General features: G+C 44.1%; 1 protein-coding gene across 3 annotated transcripts in view; it reads right to left on the bottom strand.

The window, feature by feature from the left end:
* CALD1 (caldesmon 1) overlaps nucleotides 1–13,302 on the bottom strand; it is a 279,725-nt gene extending 266,423 nt beyond the window's left edge. For 2 of the 3 annotated variants that reach the window (XM_068947889.1, XM_068947959.1), the window contains exons 1-2: nucleotides 13,146–13,302; nucleotides 9,404–9,605 (exon numbers count right to left, since the gene is read on the bottom strand). The gene's annotated coding sequence lies outside the window, so the exon portion shown is untranslated. Of the gene's footprint in view, nucleotides 1–665; nucleotides 836–9,403; nucleotides 9,606–13,145 lie in introns of those variants that run through there. The other variant, XM_068947898.1, reaches the window with a different exon arrangement.
* Between the last annotated feature and the right edge of the window lie 3,221 nt (nucleotides 13,303–16,523).

Genomic DNA, 16,523 nt, shown 5'->3' with positions numbered 1-16,523 from the left:
CCCCTCCTTGCATCTGTCCTCCTGATGCTCCCCTCAAGTGGACTTTTCTCTCACCTTTGACTCTCTAGGTAGCTCTGAACCGCAGTCAAAATGGTAACCGCTTAGACATAAACTAACTGCACTTAGTCATTCTTCAGCTGTGACACCCCGAGACCCAGGAAGTCGATCTGGTGCTCCGTGCTGCTACATAGTGCTGGGAAATTATAATTAGTTCAAACCGAACTCCGAGATAGCTCAGGATTAGTAGAGATAGTTTAAATATTTGACTGCAGTGTAAGATATTTCCATTCTGACCTGGGAACTGTCTCCCTTCATTTGTGGCATTCCACGTCTGTGGGAGCATTACCCGCTTCCTCGAGATGCCTCCTGTCCAAAGGGCAGCCCTTTTGATAAATGTCTCTTATGGAAAGTAGATATGAAAGTAGCCCCCGCCTGGCCCTTCCCTGAAGGTCTTTTGCCATACCAAGGTTTGCCGTACAGGGAACAACCTATGAAAAGGAACAGTATCACAGCCGAAGAGGGAAGGAATAAGCTGTTCTTTTTGTTTATGCAGAAAGAACAAGAACCGAAAAAAGAAAAAGGAAAGCAAATCCTATAGATACCCAGTTCCTACTTTCTCATCTACTGCCTCGGTTTCCCTTCAGGTCCAGGACACAGTCACCTACCGATGTGCTTCACCACATGCAGGCTGCTGACTGTCTCCCAGGACTCCCAGGGCTCCCAGGGCTCCTTCTAGCTCAGGGCTCAGTTTTTTATTCAGGCACAAATTAAAGCAGTGCTGGCTGCCTCTGGACACTCTCAGGGCAGTCCATTCTGTCTCACCAGTTGTTTTCTTAAAGAGGAAACCACTACACATTTTTTTTTTGGGGGGGGGGGGGTATTATTTATTTTGTTCCCATATCTGGCTTCAGGAACGGTTGATGAATGACTAACGTTTCAAACAATCAGTTTTGGACAGAGATCAAGTAAGAACAGTTTGAGCCTGAACGGTAAATCATTGGGAAACTTATTGATGATGAAAGACAGATGGTTACAGAGAAAGACTAATATCAAAGTTACCTCCAGCATCTTGCCCCACTGACCCGTGAAGCAGCATTTAATGCGACTGTCAGCTCATCAAGTAGAGGATCAGATATGCTCACCCTGTGAATAAATACTTTGGAAAACAGCTGTAATCCTTACTGTTCTTTGATGTTTCTACTGCCTCCCAATATGCTTATTGCTAGTTTAAATCAATCCCCAGACGACTTTGAGGAGAAAGGAGAGAGTGTTGTCCTACAGCTGAAACGATAAACGGAGACCCTGAACATTTCTGGTTATTAAACGCCCTCTAGCACATTTCTTTTCTGAGAGGGAGCCCTGGGTGTCCCTCAGGGCAGTAAATTATGCCTGAGGTAACCACATTTCTGCCTGCGTAAGAATTTCCATTGTCACCCAATAGGAAAAATGACTCTTCACTTCCCCTCTTCAGGGCTATAGTAAAGTGCTGTTGGCATTATTAAATGGCCCAGTGCCTTCTGCCCAAGAGGTAGATGAACGATACCTATACACGGTCTGAAAAGCGCTTTGGGAACTTGCATGAAGAAAGGGCATGGTCCTATGCTGGCACACGTTATTATGAGATCGATACAATTTCTGTAGCTGGTAGCAACCACAATGAAAAATTATCAGAGAGATTTCCTTTAAAAAGTTCAGGGAAAATGTTTTCAGATTTCCCAGTCTTTCTGCAAATTTTACTGTCACGGTGAAATATTTGACCCTTCCCTCAAATTATGGACTGGAAAAGAAGGAAAAAAAAAGTGAAGAGGATTTGGACTAACTTAGGTCTGTTACAGGACACAGGATTTTTATAAGCCATTTTTCATTACAGTATTTTCTTCACACACACCCGCATCATTCCCACAAAGACGTGGAGACCCTCGCTTGCTGCAGCATGCTTTACAGATCTCCCCTTTCTAATTCTCTGACTCTGCTTCTTCAGTGTTCTTGGTAGAAGCAAGTAGACAAAGCACTGGTTTGGACTTTAGGATAATATATTTTGCATGCATTCACCTGCTGCATTTGAGAGTGTTGTGGATCCAGTAATCCCTGAGGCTCAGGTTATTCTTCAGCTTTGCAGGGAGCCAAAGGCAAGAGGATGAAGCTCAGACCCCCCCTTGGACAATCAGTCCGTAGTCAGGCCAGGTTCTCACAGGTTTCCACAAAACAAAAGGGAGGAAGTGATATGAGACAATGGACAGGGAATTAAAACAAGACAAAGAAGCAAAAATCCTCCCCAACACTTGGCCACAGTCCTCCAGAAATAAGTGAATTAACATGCTAATAAAGGAATGGAAGTGAATATTCAAAAGGCAATTTGCAGTTAATGGGAGAGTAGAAAGACTAAAGGAAATCTGAGAAAGGAACAGGGCCAACGGAAGTGTGGAAGTGTGGAGACACACAAGGAAGAATCACAAGATAAACAGAGGTGTTGGTAGGAAAGAGGGGCAGAGAAATATAAAATGGCAAGGAGCAAATGAGAAACAGAAGCTCAGCCACGATTAGGACACATTATTATATTTGGCATTAATAACCTAAGTCCCTCTAAGTGTGGTTAAGATGCTGAAGGAATATCTATAATAATCCCTTGTATATTAATTCAATATAAAAAAAGAATTTAACATCCTTCGAACATGATGCCTATCTTCTGGCAGCTAACTGCTGTGCCCATGTGCCTTCCTGCCCTACTCACCCTCAGTGCCTTAGTCCTTGGTCAAGCAGACTTCCAAAAGAGAGTATCCTTGCACATTGGAAAGTAAATGGGAAACAAAATTATCTCTCTCCTCCCCAGTTTGCTTCTGCTCAGCATGGGCTAGGGGGATGGCTCTTCTGCTTCGGCAGTCACACGGGATGCTGAATTGGAAGTGGCTTGAAAATGAGAGGTCAGACTGTGAAGTTTGGAGCTGGGGCTTGCTGGCTGCGAGGTCTTTGGAAAGGAGAAGTCAAAGCTCTTTTCTGGGGACAGACCCCACTGATGAGGGACACCACCGCTCCTGCTGGGGCTCTGGACGGCCGTGATCTCCTGGCAGAGCCACGACTCGATGTCGCTGGTTGCAGGTGTTAAGTTTTAGAAACAGTCCCAGGTGTTGCAAGGGGCAACATGCAGTTAACACATTGCACTATCCAGCAAAGTAGTGCAAGTAGTTTAAATGCTCACATATTCAGTATACTGGATGCTTCACATGCATGTGCACAATGCACACGCACATACAGTGGAAGAACCAAAACTAGTAAAGAGCCGTGGTGGAATATCAGCGTCCATCATTTACCAGGTAGCATATAATTTGATAGATATTCAGAAACATGGCTCAGCTGCTTATCCAGTCAGGAAACCACGACTCCTCACACCCAAACAGAAATACTCCTTTGTTTTAACACCCCTAGACCGTTGGAAACAGTCTGCAATGACGGACAAAATGGTGTTTGTGTAGGTAACATCTATGGTGTAAAGATTTCTAGTTTTACTGAGTAAGTCATTACCTCAGCACTTGAAATACTCCCCCTCGCAGAAGTTTAGGCCTCTGCTGTTTGAGCTAAGGGGGAAGCACTTAAGGAGCAGTGGCAATGCTGCACAGTGTGAAAGAAGGGAAGCAAGAGGAGGAAGCAGCCTCTGGGAAAGAAGGAGATGGCAGCGATTCCCCCCTCAGACAGAGCTGCAAACTTCCAGCCCTGCTGCAAAGCTAGGCATCTTCTGTCCATAATGGGGCCTCTTATGTTCACAAAGCAAAATGAATTTATAGGGATAGTGCATGTGAGCCTCTCTGTGCTTCATTGGTCCAGTCAGCATTGCAACAACTCAAGCAAAGGCACCTTGGCTCAGCTGGAGAGCACCACCAACCTGGTCAACCTCCTCGGCTCTGGAGTTCAGACCACTGTCCGACTCCATGACTGCTTCAGCTGGGGAGTCGCCAGAGCTACCATCCCGTCAAGACCCTCATTTTGCTGTGAAGACCCACTAGTTAACATGAGTCTTAACCGTGCCAGGTGCAAAGGTACTCTCCTAAGACACACCTCATGATACATAATACCTTTGCTAAACAAGAATATCACAGCTTGAAAGAAGATTATTTTAATACCTTTCCAAAGCACACTGAGTCTAACTGGGAAACTGAAAAATCTTTCTTCCCGATGCATATAAACTTTCTCTCTTTGTTTCTAACTTCCTGAGAAGAGGCAAAGCACTAGCTTTCAAAGTGGAGACATCTTCACGTACGCAGGACCTGTCACTGGCACAGAACTTGCCCATCCTGGGCCTCATGAAGGGAAACCCACATCTGAATAAAGAAGAAGGAATCATTTTTTCTGCACTTCCATTTAATAAAATAGACTTCTTGCAGGGGAATTCATTGGCATAGAACATACTAAAAAAAAAAGATATTTTTGGCTGTTAATGCTTGGTCATCATGACTCCACCTTTTTTAAGTTTTACTTGCAAGAAAGTCTTGAATGCTTTGCATTTTAGGGCTAAGTAGGCAAATTCCGGACCACAGTTAACCTGGTAAATGACAACTGACTGATATTCTCACTCTTCTCTGTTTTTCTCTCTTCCCCAGATGATGAATACATTATATCAGCTCCTGTAGAGTGGTTGAAGAGAGGTTAGATAAATGCAGAGTTGGGTACATAACAGAGACTTTCAAGTGGTTGTGCTAATGTAGTAATTTCATAGTTTTCTCAATTCTAGCCTTTAAGCTCAGTGCCAAGAATCAATGCCACATAAAAATGAAGTCTGTAATAATTATAAAATGCACACACAGAGAGAAATGCAATACAAAATATAGCTAAAAATAAAAGAGCAAAAATAAGCAAATAAAGAACACTCAAAGTGGGCATGGCAGTTTCCTCTGGATCAAATTTAAGGCTTAGTTACCACCCAGTCCCATTAACCTGGAGTGGATCTGGAAGACATTAAAGATTTGGAATAAAAAAATACAGCATTGAAAAATTACATTTAAGCTTGGCTACTAATTAAAATAAACTGCAAAAATAACAGAAATGAGTTGCCAGTAGTGTTTGTACTTTTATACTACTTCCAAATATGCTGGGCAGAGTAGAAGAACAGTAGGAAATTTGAATAAGAATGCATAATCGAGTTCAATGGTTTAGAATCAGCATACAGGAATAAAACTGTCTACTGCATATTCCCAAGCTTAAAAGCCAAGTATCAATCCTATTAGTCCTTGATGTCTTAAATGATCATAATGGTAGAGAGCACAGAGCCGGGTGCTGGTAGCAGGAGCCATAGAGAGCCCCAGACACAGCAAGCGATGAACCATGGCCAGGACACAGGCATGTAACTTGAAGAAGGAGTGTCATTTGCCCTTTGTAAACATGAAGGGATTTTGCCTCCCCAGCCCTGAGTACGCGGAGGTGTTGTTCGGTCTTTGAATGTCAGGAAAGCTTGGGTCTGAGCTGTATAGTTCCTGAAAAGGAATGGAAACATAAGCCTCAGATCAGAATATCCAAAATGTTAGACAATATGAATCTGAACTAAAGCTTTATAGCGAGGGCACAGTTCGTCTGCAGCAGTTGCATGATGGGGGGGAGGAAGGATTTTGCATCAGTTAGTCACAAAGCTATCTGGTTGTGCATTTTCCCCCCCAGAGAGTATTTCAAGAGAAAGCACCTTTCCACAATGCAGATGTTCCTTGAATTTCCTGAAGTTCTTTTATGTATAGAAATGTCTTTAGATATATATTCCTTCTAAAATGGAGAATTCTAAAAGAGAAAATCAAAATACCTGCTTTTTTTTCAAGCACAGCCTGGACTAAACTGGGTTTTGCCAGCTACCTAATTGCCATAGACTCCCTGGGCTGTGACTGTGTCAGGGCAGCCAGGCTCAGAGAGAGCAGATCAGATCCTGGCTGAGAAGCCTCCTGGGGGAAACCCAAGCACTGCCAGTGTGGAGGCAGCAATTTCCAGGCAGTGTTCCTCCTTCTGGATCAGGAGTCCAAAGGGCTTTTTATGGCAAGAGATTGGGTGTTTTGCAGGAGACTGAAGACAGAGCTTGTGCTCCATAAGGATCCCCTGGGACAGTTGTCTCCATACGGCGCGAGAAAAGCCAAGATCCCAAGCTACTTCTTGATTTTCAGTAGGACTTGCATTTCACAGCATCTGGTCTATTCTCTCTGCCTGAATTCTTCCTGTTTTTCATCCTAAATATCCACCTTAGCCCACGTTGAAGACACCATATGAACAGCCTCCTCAGGTGCTGTCTCAGCACTTCCATTTCCGGGTCAAAATACCAGCTAAAATGTTCTGGAGTGGTCTGTAAGGCAGGTTTGATTCCAGGTACATCCAACTAGGTTCACACATGAAATATTTCAGGGGAAATGAATGTCCTTCAACATAAAGCCTTCAAAAAAAAAGAAATTCCAGAAAATGATCGGATGACTGGTTATTTTTTACTAAGGAAGCTATGGTATGTTTTAAATAGCTCCACAGACAGGCTCTTTTACCTTGGATAAATTACTTGCTGTCTTGTACACTAGCTAACCCAAATGGCTGCTCAGGAGCTGCCACTCTACTGTAACATCTTGCTTTTTTCTCCACAGGCACTTTGCAATTTCACAAGCCTTTTCTTGTAATCTATCTTTCTCCATCCTTCTGTCTAGGAACCACTTGAGCTTCCTTTATTCACCCTCACTTTCCCATGCACAGCTAAAAGCCTTTGGTTGCATTCACTGCAGGAAATGCCTGGTTATCTGTCAGGTAAACTGATGAATTAAATACCAAAAGCTTCTAGAACAGTTTCCAGTCTTTTAAAAGCAGTTTTCTGTCCAGTCTGATTGTCCCCATTTCCTTAGCATAATCAGGGCATCTCTAACCTTTGTTTGAACCCCATGGCAACGATTAAAACACCTACCAAGGGACAGTAAGTACAATGAATGATCCTGCTCTTCACACGATTCCCGCCAACTCCCAGATGTAAGCAGAAGACTCAGGTGATCAGATATTTTGAAGGCTTCTCCTTGATATTTTGCACCAAAGTGTATTCATTTCTCTTCCACTGGATCAAAAAATCGGCGGCCAGTCAGATCTCACACTTGAATCTGCCTATCTTTTGCCCTCTGAATGCATTCACCATTGCCTTGTAGGAACACCAATACTTTATTGTCAGATTTCTACAATTTCTAATTCATCCAGAAGTTTTCCCCATCTGTTTTTCCTTCCCTCTGCTTTTCTGCATTAATTCCTTAGCTCCTCTGCTGCTCAGACCAAGATTTGGTACACAAAACGCTCACTGGCTTCAACAGCTAACGAGTTTCACAATGAACTGTCTCCACTGTTTCAAAGCATATAGATAGATTCTAATTTTTTTTACTTTTTTTACCTGCAACTGGTATTCTGCTCACTAAGTCAGAAACGCAGATCTGGAGCTTTTGATGATGGGACTAAAGACCACAGGGTTCATGATAGTCCAGAGGTAAGAAAGTAGAAACTCCTGAATCAGGCTCAAGGGACGCATGGGATGAGAGTGCAGCATTTTTACTGTGAACTGTGGAGGTCATGCAAGGCCAACAAACCCACAAAAGTAAGTGAAAAAGCTCAAGTCAGGCAGCCATGACCTCTCCTAACTATGACAATTGTATAGTCTGCTTCTTCAATACTTTTGACCATGGATGTTTAGAAATAATGAATGAACGCCTTTACCTCCACTGTTATGTCCACAGTGTCTGTATGTGACTGATAAATGACCTATAGCCACCTCATAGATAGAGCAGCAAAGTGAACTAATGGCACATAATTGCATACATGACTAGCTAAAATGGAAGAAGTAAAGGAGCGGTGTCAGTCTGAAGCTGCACAGTAAGAGAAATCAACTGCCTGACCTGGAATTTGGCTATGGCAGGACACCAGGACAAATATTGCAGCAAATGTCACCTGGGCATTTATAACTCTCCAGAAAAGCAGGATTTTAGCAGCCAGTTACAGTCAATAGTGGCAAGAGATGCCAGAGCACTATGCACTGAACTGATACATCCCCTTCAGCATGGTGTGAACTGGGAGTCTCCCAGGCCAACAGCGGCCCAGCTCCATCCTACTTTACACTGGGATGGCTGTCAGAGTCACACTGTGCGCAGGGGAGAGCTGAAGGTAAATACAGGAATAGGCTTGCTTTATCTTTGCTTCCAACCCTTGTACAGCAGAATTTAGCAAAATAATATCTTATTGCTCAAGAAATTATGAAAATAGTACTGTGCAGAAGAATTGCACAGTGGATATTTAACAGCACAGAGCCCTATATAAAGGGAACTCCTGGATCAGGCCCTCTCTAGATGGTTAATATACTGTTCTCTGTTATTATGGGGCATTTAATGCTGAACCAATAAACAAAGCAGTAAAGGCAAAAGCTTTGAGTTACTCTCTGTAAATTCTGTATAACTTTGGTCATAATAGGCACAAAACAGTACTGAGATTTTTTTCAGGGTTCTTGTTGGAGGGGGATAGTGGGAATTTTCCTTACTCAATTTTTTTTCAAAACAAAAAACTGTTTTCACTTAAAAGCAGAAAATCCTGTTAGCCATGGAAGCCCTATACCTTCAACTTGTATGCTTTCAAGATATATACATGTATATATATATTTACATATGGTGGATAACTATTACATGAGCTTAACCAACCTCAGAAGTAATAACAGGAGTTTTCAAATAAAATTAGGAAACTTCTACCCAAAGAAAATGGCACTTACTGTGCAGTCAAGTGTCCCTGCTGCTACCATGTTACATAGCCATCACATCTGGTTGAAATGTGCACATCACGTTGTTACTACTCCATAAACCACTCACGTGCTCCGACGGAGCAAATGGGACTCGGTTGTGCTGCCTCCAGCCCAGTCATGCACAGCCACAGGGCTTTGGCAGGAGGTGGTAGAGGGCAACCCAATAGCGCTTTGGGCTCCCTGCCAGCAGGGCCACCTGGCCAGCCGTGGCCACCAGCCACAGCTAGGCACAGACAGGGACAGACGGAGACAACTGCGACAGCCAGCAAAGTCGTAGGACACAAGCAGAGAAAGCGGTGGGGTGAGCCTGGTGCCTGGGGCAGGTCAGGCTATGGTATGCACCTGGGGGCCCACCAGACTGCCAGGTCTCACTTGCAGCCAACTGGAAGGAGCAGAGTTTTCTTCCATGAGTGTCTAAAAGCATCCCGAAAACAAACCCACAGCAAAGATGCCATAGCTTCTTTTTTTTCCCCCGCCTTTCTCTGTTTTCCTCTCACAGTTTCAACAGATGTCTTTCGGAAACACAAAGGGAAAAGGGAAGTGATGAATATGGCATGAGATGTGTCTGGCCAGGGGTAGGGAAGATGGTCTCAGAGGTGAAAAGACAAGGCAGGAAGGAAGGAAGAAGTGGCAAATCCAAACCTTGCTGAGCCTCCTTAGGGTTTCACCAGAGCAGGTCCTGAGCAGCTCCCTGCTGCTATGCGGCACCTCTGCTCTTCTTTCAACAGTGTCCAGCAGGATGGGGCCCCTCCTGTAGGTCTCTGAGATGACTTTTATTGCATTAGAGATCTGTGAGCTGGTGCCCTTGTGTTCCCTCTTTTATAAAAGAGGAATGCATTTTTGGCTGTTGAGTAAGAACAGAAAAGATGGGTTGTAACAGATATAGTTAAAGTATTTAAACCAACTTCTTTCATTTTATCTCTCCCCCTCATTTGCTTCACATAACAAGTAAATCCACCCACTGAATAGAAACAGAAATAGATTTTCATGGGAAAGTTCATTAGAAAAAAACACTCAAGTCTTTTAAAAATAATTTAAAAGACATATCAATGAGCAGCTGTAAGCAGAAATCACTGTCATTCTTACCCTTCCAACAAAATCAAACTTAAAAAAATCTTCCTGGGTAATTCCCATGTTTGCATAGGTCAAATTCATAAACTATGTTACTTTTCCCAAAGCCCTCTCTGCAGCCAAGATGAAGTCAGGATAAGCAATAAATTTACTCACTAGATGGAGCAAGAGTATCCAGATAGTAGAAGGTATGCCAAAGTACTACAACACAAGACTCAGAACCGGGACAAAACTTCATTTGCAAGCGTCTGAAAACCATGGACAGTGTTCGCTCTTGTCTCTTAGGCTTGTTCCAGCAATGTCAGTGTCACAGCAAAGAAGATGAGAAATACTTCAAAACTAGGGGGAATTCTCTGGGTGATACTCATATGGTACAGCTCTTCAAATTGAGAAGGATTCCTTCCACCCACTTCTTCCTTTAGCTTGCCACTCTCAAGAACGCTGTGACTGCTTGGGAGTTTAAAGCCACCTTTATTAACCAGGCTCATGCTGGCTCTGTTTCCTGAGGAACGCTGTAATTTTTGGTGGTGAAAGCATTTCTCTTCTTCAGAAGACACCTGCTGGCTAGGGCTTCCTGCCTTCTCAGCCATTCCTGATGGTGCTGGGACGCCTCCTGTGCTGCAACCCCACTGTGGGCAGCTGCCAGTTTCCTTTGCTGGAAGGTCTGAAAGGCATCACGGTGCAGCCATTGTGCTGGTTCTTCCTTGCAGGACTACATGGCATTTTCAGTCATTAAATAAAGTCCTCCTGGATATCCCAGAATCACAGAATCACAGAATGGCCAAGGTTGGAAGACACCTCTAGAGATCATCTAGTCCGACCTCCCTGCTCAAGCAGGGTCCTCTAGAGCACATTGCCCAGGATCGTGTCCAGACGGGTTTTGAATATCTCCAGGGGAAGGAGACTCCACTACCTCTCTCGGTAACTTGTTTCAGTGCTCAGTCACCCTCACAGTGAAGAAGTTTTTCGTCATGTTCAGATAGAACTGCCTGTGTTTCCATTTCTGCCCGTTGCCTCTTGTCCTGTCGCTGGGCACCACGGAGAAGAGTCTGGCCCCATCCTCTCAACATCCCCCCTTCAGATACTTGTACACATTGATGAGATCGCCTCTCAATCTTCTCTTCTCCAGGCTACACAGGCCCAGCTCTCTCAGCCTTTCTTCATAGCAGAGATGCTCCAGTCCCCTCATCATCTTTGTAGCCCTCCGCTCGACTCTCTCCAGTAGTGCCATGTCTCTCCTGTACTGGGGAGCCCAGAACTGGACACAGTACTCCAGGGGAGGCTCACCAGGGCTGAGCAGAGGGGCAGGATCATCTCCCTCCACCTGCTGGCAACACTCTGCCTCATGCGCCCCAGGATACCACTGCCCTTCTTGGCCACAAGGGCACATTGCTGCCTCATGCTTAACTTGTTGCCCACCAGCACTCCCAGGTCCTTCTCGGCAGAGCTGCTTTCCAGCAGGTCAACCCCCAGCCTGTCCTGCTGCATGCTGTTCTTCCTCCCTAGGTGCAGGACCCTGCACTTCCCTTTATTAAACTTCAGGAGGTTCCTCTCCACCCCACTCTCCAGCCTGTCCAGCTCCCTCTCAATGGCAGCACAGCCTTCTGGTGTGTCAGCCACTCCCCCCAGTTTTGTATCATCAGCAAACTTGTTGAGGGTGCGCTCTTTCCCTTCATCCAGGTCATAGATGAATACATTGAACAAGACTGGACCCAGCACTGACCCCTGGGGGACATCGTCAGCTACAGGCCTCCCACTAGACTCTGCACCACTGACCACAACCCTCTGAGCTCTGCCATCCAGCCAGTTCTCAAGCCACCTCACTGTCCACTCGTCTAGCCCCCACTTCCTGAGTTTCCCTATGAGGATGTGATGGGAGACAGTGTCAAAAGCCTTGCTGAAGTCCAGGTAGACAGCATCCACTGCTCTCCCCTCACCTACCCAGCCAGTCATTCCATCATAGAAGGCTGTCAGATTGGTTAAGCATGATTTCCCCTTGGTGAATCCATGCTGACTACTCTTGATCACCTTCTTGTCCTCCACATGCTTAGTGATTACCTCCAGGATGAGCTGTTCCATCACCTTTCCAGGGATGGAGGGGAGGCTGACTGGCCTGTAGTTTCCTGGCTCCTCCTTCTTGCCCTTTCTGAAGACTGGAATGACACTGGCTTTCTTCCAGTCCTCAGGCACCTCTCCTGTTCTCCAGGACCTTTCCAAGATGATGGAGAGTGGCCTAGCAATAACATCTGCCAGCTCCCTCAGCACTCATGGGTGCATCCCGTCAGGGCCCTTGGATTTGTGGATGTCAAGTTTGGACAAAAGATCTCTAACCCGATCCTCCTCGACCAAGGGAGAGTCTTCCTTTCTCCAGACTTCCTCTCTTGTCCCCAGCGTCTGGAATTCCTGAGGACTGGCCTTAGCAGTGAAGACGGAAGCAAAGAAGGCATTCAGTAACTCTGCCTTCTCTGTATCCTTCATTACCAGGGCACCCGCCCCATTCAGCAGCGGGCTCACATTTTCCCTAGTCTTCCTTTTGCTATTAATGTATTTGAAGAAGCCCTTCTTGTTGTCCTTGACATCCCTTGCCAGATTTAATTCCAAATGGGCCTTAGCTTTCCTTGTCACATCCCTGCATACTCTGACAATGTCCCCATATTCATCCCAAATGGCCTATCCCCTTTTCCACACTGTGTATACTCCTTTCTTCTGTTTGAGTTTTGCCAGTAGTTCCTTGATCGTCCATGCAGGTCTCCTGCCTGCTTTGCTGGATTTCTTACTCAGAGGGATGCACTCGTCTCCTGGAACCCCCTTCCTTCTAGGGCCCTACCCTGTGAGATTGAACTTACCAGCACAGAGGGTCTAGCATAGAGGACCATCAGTTTGGAGAGAGCTAGATAAGAAAGCTGCAATATTGCAGTGTCTCTCAGGATAGGAGTTACTGAGGCTGGAGTGAAAATTTCTGCAGATTCTCTAGCAGCTGCAGGTCAGTGTAGGCAGTTAAAGCCATCGCTGGGCTTATTCTTGTTTTCCCACAGCATTAGATCTACGGCAAAAACATGCACCACATAAGCTAACAAACAAGCCCTTACCCTCCAAAGAAGCATCTACATGGCTGCACAAGAGCAACAAGGCCTCACCCAACAATAGCCTCAGCATTTGTCCACATCATATACCTTCAAAGACACCACAAAAAGAAGGATGGCTCTGAAGCAGCCTAGCCACTCTGCATGGAGATGCAAGTGTCCCATGTTTTATACATACAGATATTTACAGGAAAAGCCTGGACTTTTAGAGTTCACTCATAACCACTTACCTGCCATGTGGGCAGGCCCTCAGGCTCTGCACAGCTCCCCATGCTCATGAAAAGCTGACAAATGATTGATGCAAGTAGGGTGGCCTCCAGTCCTTCCAGAAGGGCCAGATATTGCCTGTCATGGGGGCAGACAGGGTTTACACATGCCTCAGTTCAAGTTGTCTGTAAGAACAACACAGACAACCACAGCTTGAGAGAGCCCTCAGTGCCATTGCACACTTGGGGCTCCATGCCAATATGGATATAACCAACATGAACCACATCCAAGGGAAGAGCCAGCTCCACTTCAGAGACACTTGTTAGCCAACAGAAAAGAAATGCAAGTCTCAGTTGGGATCTGTGCCAGTCCAGCTTTTTCTGCCTCAGTTGCATTTTAGTTGTCACCTTTCTCCTGGTTACCAATTGTCACCAGTCTGCTCATCCTGCCACCTCCCTCCCAGCCCCTTCATTTTACGGGACAGACTGCATCCTCCTCCTTCTCCCTGAAAATTTTCACATTGGCAAATACAGTGATTTTCCTAACCAGAAACTCAGCAAGCCATTTGTGATTCGACTTTAGACACTCCAATCTGAGGCAGACTCCTGGTGTGGAAAATATTGGCCAGCAGGGTTAAAGTTGAATAAAAATAATAACAAGTGAAAATAGGATCTAGACAAGCCTAACTATTCTTTAAAAGTGTTGGACAGCCTTATTTATTGGCCTTGTTGTCTACTTCTGCTTGCTATGTCTGCCACTAAAAGAAATGACAGCACAAATAGTAATTGAGCATACTAACCTAGGAAGTTATAAAAGCCTACAGAGACTGTCTCATGTTCAAAATAAATTATACATTGCAGTTCTTTTCTTCCCAGTATTTGACAGCCCAGAGTCAGAGTGAGACTGTGGTGAATTGTAAGGAGGAAAAGTCACCTTTCTACCCAGATGATACACACGTGTACAAACAGCAATTTATCCTGTCCCTGGTGCCATCCCGTACTTTCACAAGGAGATACGAAGTTTCTCAGTATGGAAAGCAGTTTGATGTGAGAACAATGATTTGGCAAGATGACGTATATGCTGTACTTTTAAGAGAGGAAAGGACAACTCATTGCAAACATTCTTTGTGGGAAGAAAAATCTTCTATAACATATTTATCTGCCTTGCAGAGAGCTTTAGCAGAGTCTCTTGCACTCAGGAATGCTGTCTTGCAACAGCCACCTTCCTTCACTTCCCCTTTGCCACCTTCCTTTGAGAGTATGACGTATTTAACAAAATTCCTTGATAAATAATGTTGCATCCTGGGAAGACAATGATGACAATTAAGATGCAGAGAAAGCTGCAAATAAAGACATATAAATATTTTTTTTAATGCTAAGTATTTCTGTAGGAGTTAACAACAGCTATCTTTTTCCCCCTTTTTCCCTCACAAAAAGTTTTCACTTTGGACAAAGAAGACCAGACTTAAATTTGACTTTTCCCTATTTTTTTAAAAACATTTTCTATTAAAAGGAATCTTTAAAAATCACGTCCCAAAATCATTTCCAGTTTTTAGAAAGAAAATATTTGTACCCCAAAGTTGTGTTTCTCATTCCATTTTTTTCTCAACAAAATAAAAATTTTGTCTTCTGAAATGCTCTAAGGGGAAAAAATTTAACCAGCTCTTGACAATAGTAGCACATGGTGTTTGTCTGAAATTATGCCTGTTCCTGTCTGTTTTTTATAGAGCTAAGCACAACTAGGCTTGTTGAGGTGTTAGATGGGAGACTTCCAAGTTGTACAAGAGAGGGTAGAAAAGGCTTCCTCATTCTGCAGCAGCAGGCAGCTGCAGACCTCAAACAACTGCTTTATGATCTCTTTATCTCAATAAGTATCTGTACAAATTATGAGACAAGAGGTTTCCATCTCATGTTTGACTGGATCCTCACAGGCAAACTTCATACTTCCTTCAGGGTCATCCAAGGGGAAGAGGTACATGCATTCAGTATCTTACAGCGTTTGTGGAAGTGCTTTTTAGGAAGTGCTGAAAATCTATTTTATAATTTCCACCTACAAATTTTTTGCCTTGTTTCCTGTGGAAAATAGGAATGTCAGTCATGTGCTATGTCTGTTCCTCTGATAAATTCTGAACCCACTTAAGTTCCTGCAGGTCTTGTGAAAAGTGGCAGCTGCGGAGAGGAGAGACTGAGCGTGGAAGATTCACAGGTTTGGGCCTAATTACTTGTGATCTCAATCTCTAACTTTGAATGAAGCGGCCCCCAAGGCTCTGTCAAAACATTCATTGCAGGAGAACTGAAAGACTGTCTCAGGAGGGAAATTTTTACAAAATATTCAGAAATCAGAGAAAATCTTAGTAAAACTGAGTGAAAAAATCAGTCAAGCAGGATTTGTTTCACTCCATAGAGAACGCTGCTGTCTTCCGTTTGCTGCTGCTCACAGAAGTATTTGTATTATTTAGCTCATTTCTGCTGACCAGGAGGTACTAACAGAATAACTCATTCAACTGTTTTCTATTCTTATTCATCTAGATGTATAGAAAAACTACATAAAAGGAATCCTCCCATCTTGCTGTGAGCTCTCTTCAGCATGTGCCCATGTACATGCAGGAATCCGCCACTCCTGGAAACATCGCAGCCCCTCTGAGCACACAGTCACAGCTCCATAACCAGCAGCAGCAAAAAACATGTGCAAGACCTTTAAGAGACTTCTCTTTCCCTGCAAGTTGAAGAAACAAACAGGACTTGCAGCCTGCCTGGAAGGCCAACAAAACAGTTATTTGGGCTCAAGGGCAAAGGGAGCAAGTTCTAACGCTCAGGGCCTTCTGCCAGCTGTTTCTCACATTAGTAGAGGTCCAGCTTGACTCCTGGCCTCTCTGCCCCAAAAAAGTCAGAAGATACACAAGGAGGGGATGCAACTGGTGTCACTTTTATGGCTGGTATGGTACAGTCACTTGAAAAACCTGCACTGCCAAACTGAAAGTTTCTTATATGTAAAATGTATCATTACATATGTGTGTGCATATATATTGTTAGGTATATGCAGAGAGCTATGTAGATAAATATCTCCTTTGACATTTTTCAAGCTTGTTCTTAGCCTAGAGGGAAGAAAGAAACCTTTGCGTTTTAAGAGATCTAATTCACCTCTTGTTGTTTGGCAGGGAGATGGAAAGTGTTAAAAAGCTGCATTTTAGAAAAAAAGTTAGTCTTTTTCACTAAAAAGAACAACAGAGTACTATGTGCAACACACCAAAACAGTGAGGGAATTATAATGGAATAACAATAGTGTATTCAGGATGTATGGTTTTCCATTACAATGAATACTATACAGTTACATATGACAGTGTGTATATTTAGATACAAAAATGTCACACACTATAGACTAGGTTTTCACTACAAAAAATC

The sequence above is a fragment of the Struthio camelus genome, chromosome 1, assembly GCF_040807025.1.
Source record: "Struthio camelus isolate bStrCam1 chromosome 1, bStrCam1.hap1, whole genome shotgun sequence".
NCBI classification, from domain to species: domain Eukaryota; kingdom Metazoa; phylum Chordata; class Aves; order Struthioniformes; family Struthionidae; genus Struthio; species Struthio camelus.
Note: the sequence above shows the minus strand (reverse complement) of the source record. Positions and strands in the feature narration are given on the sequence as shown.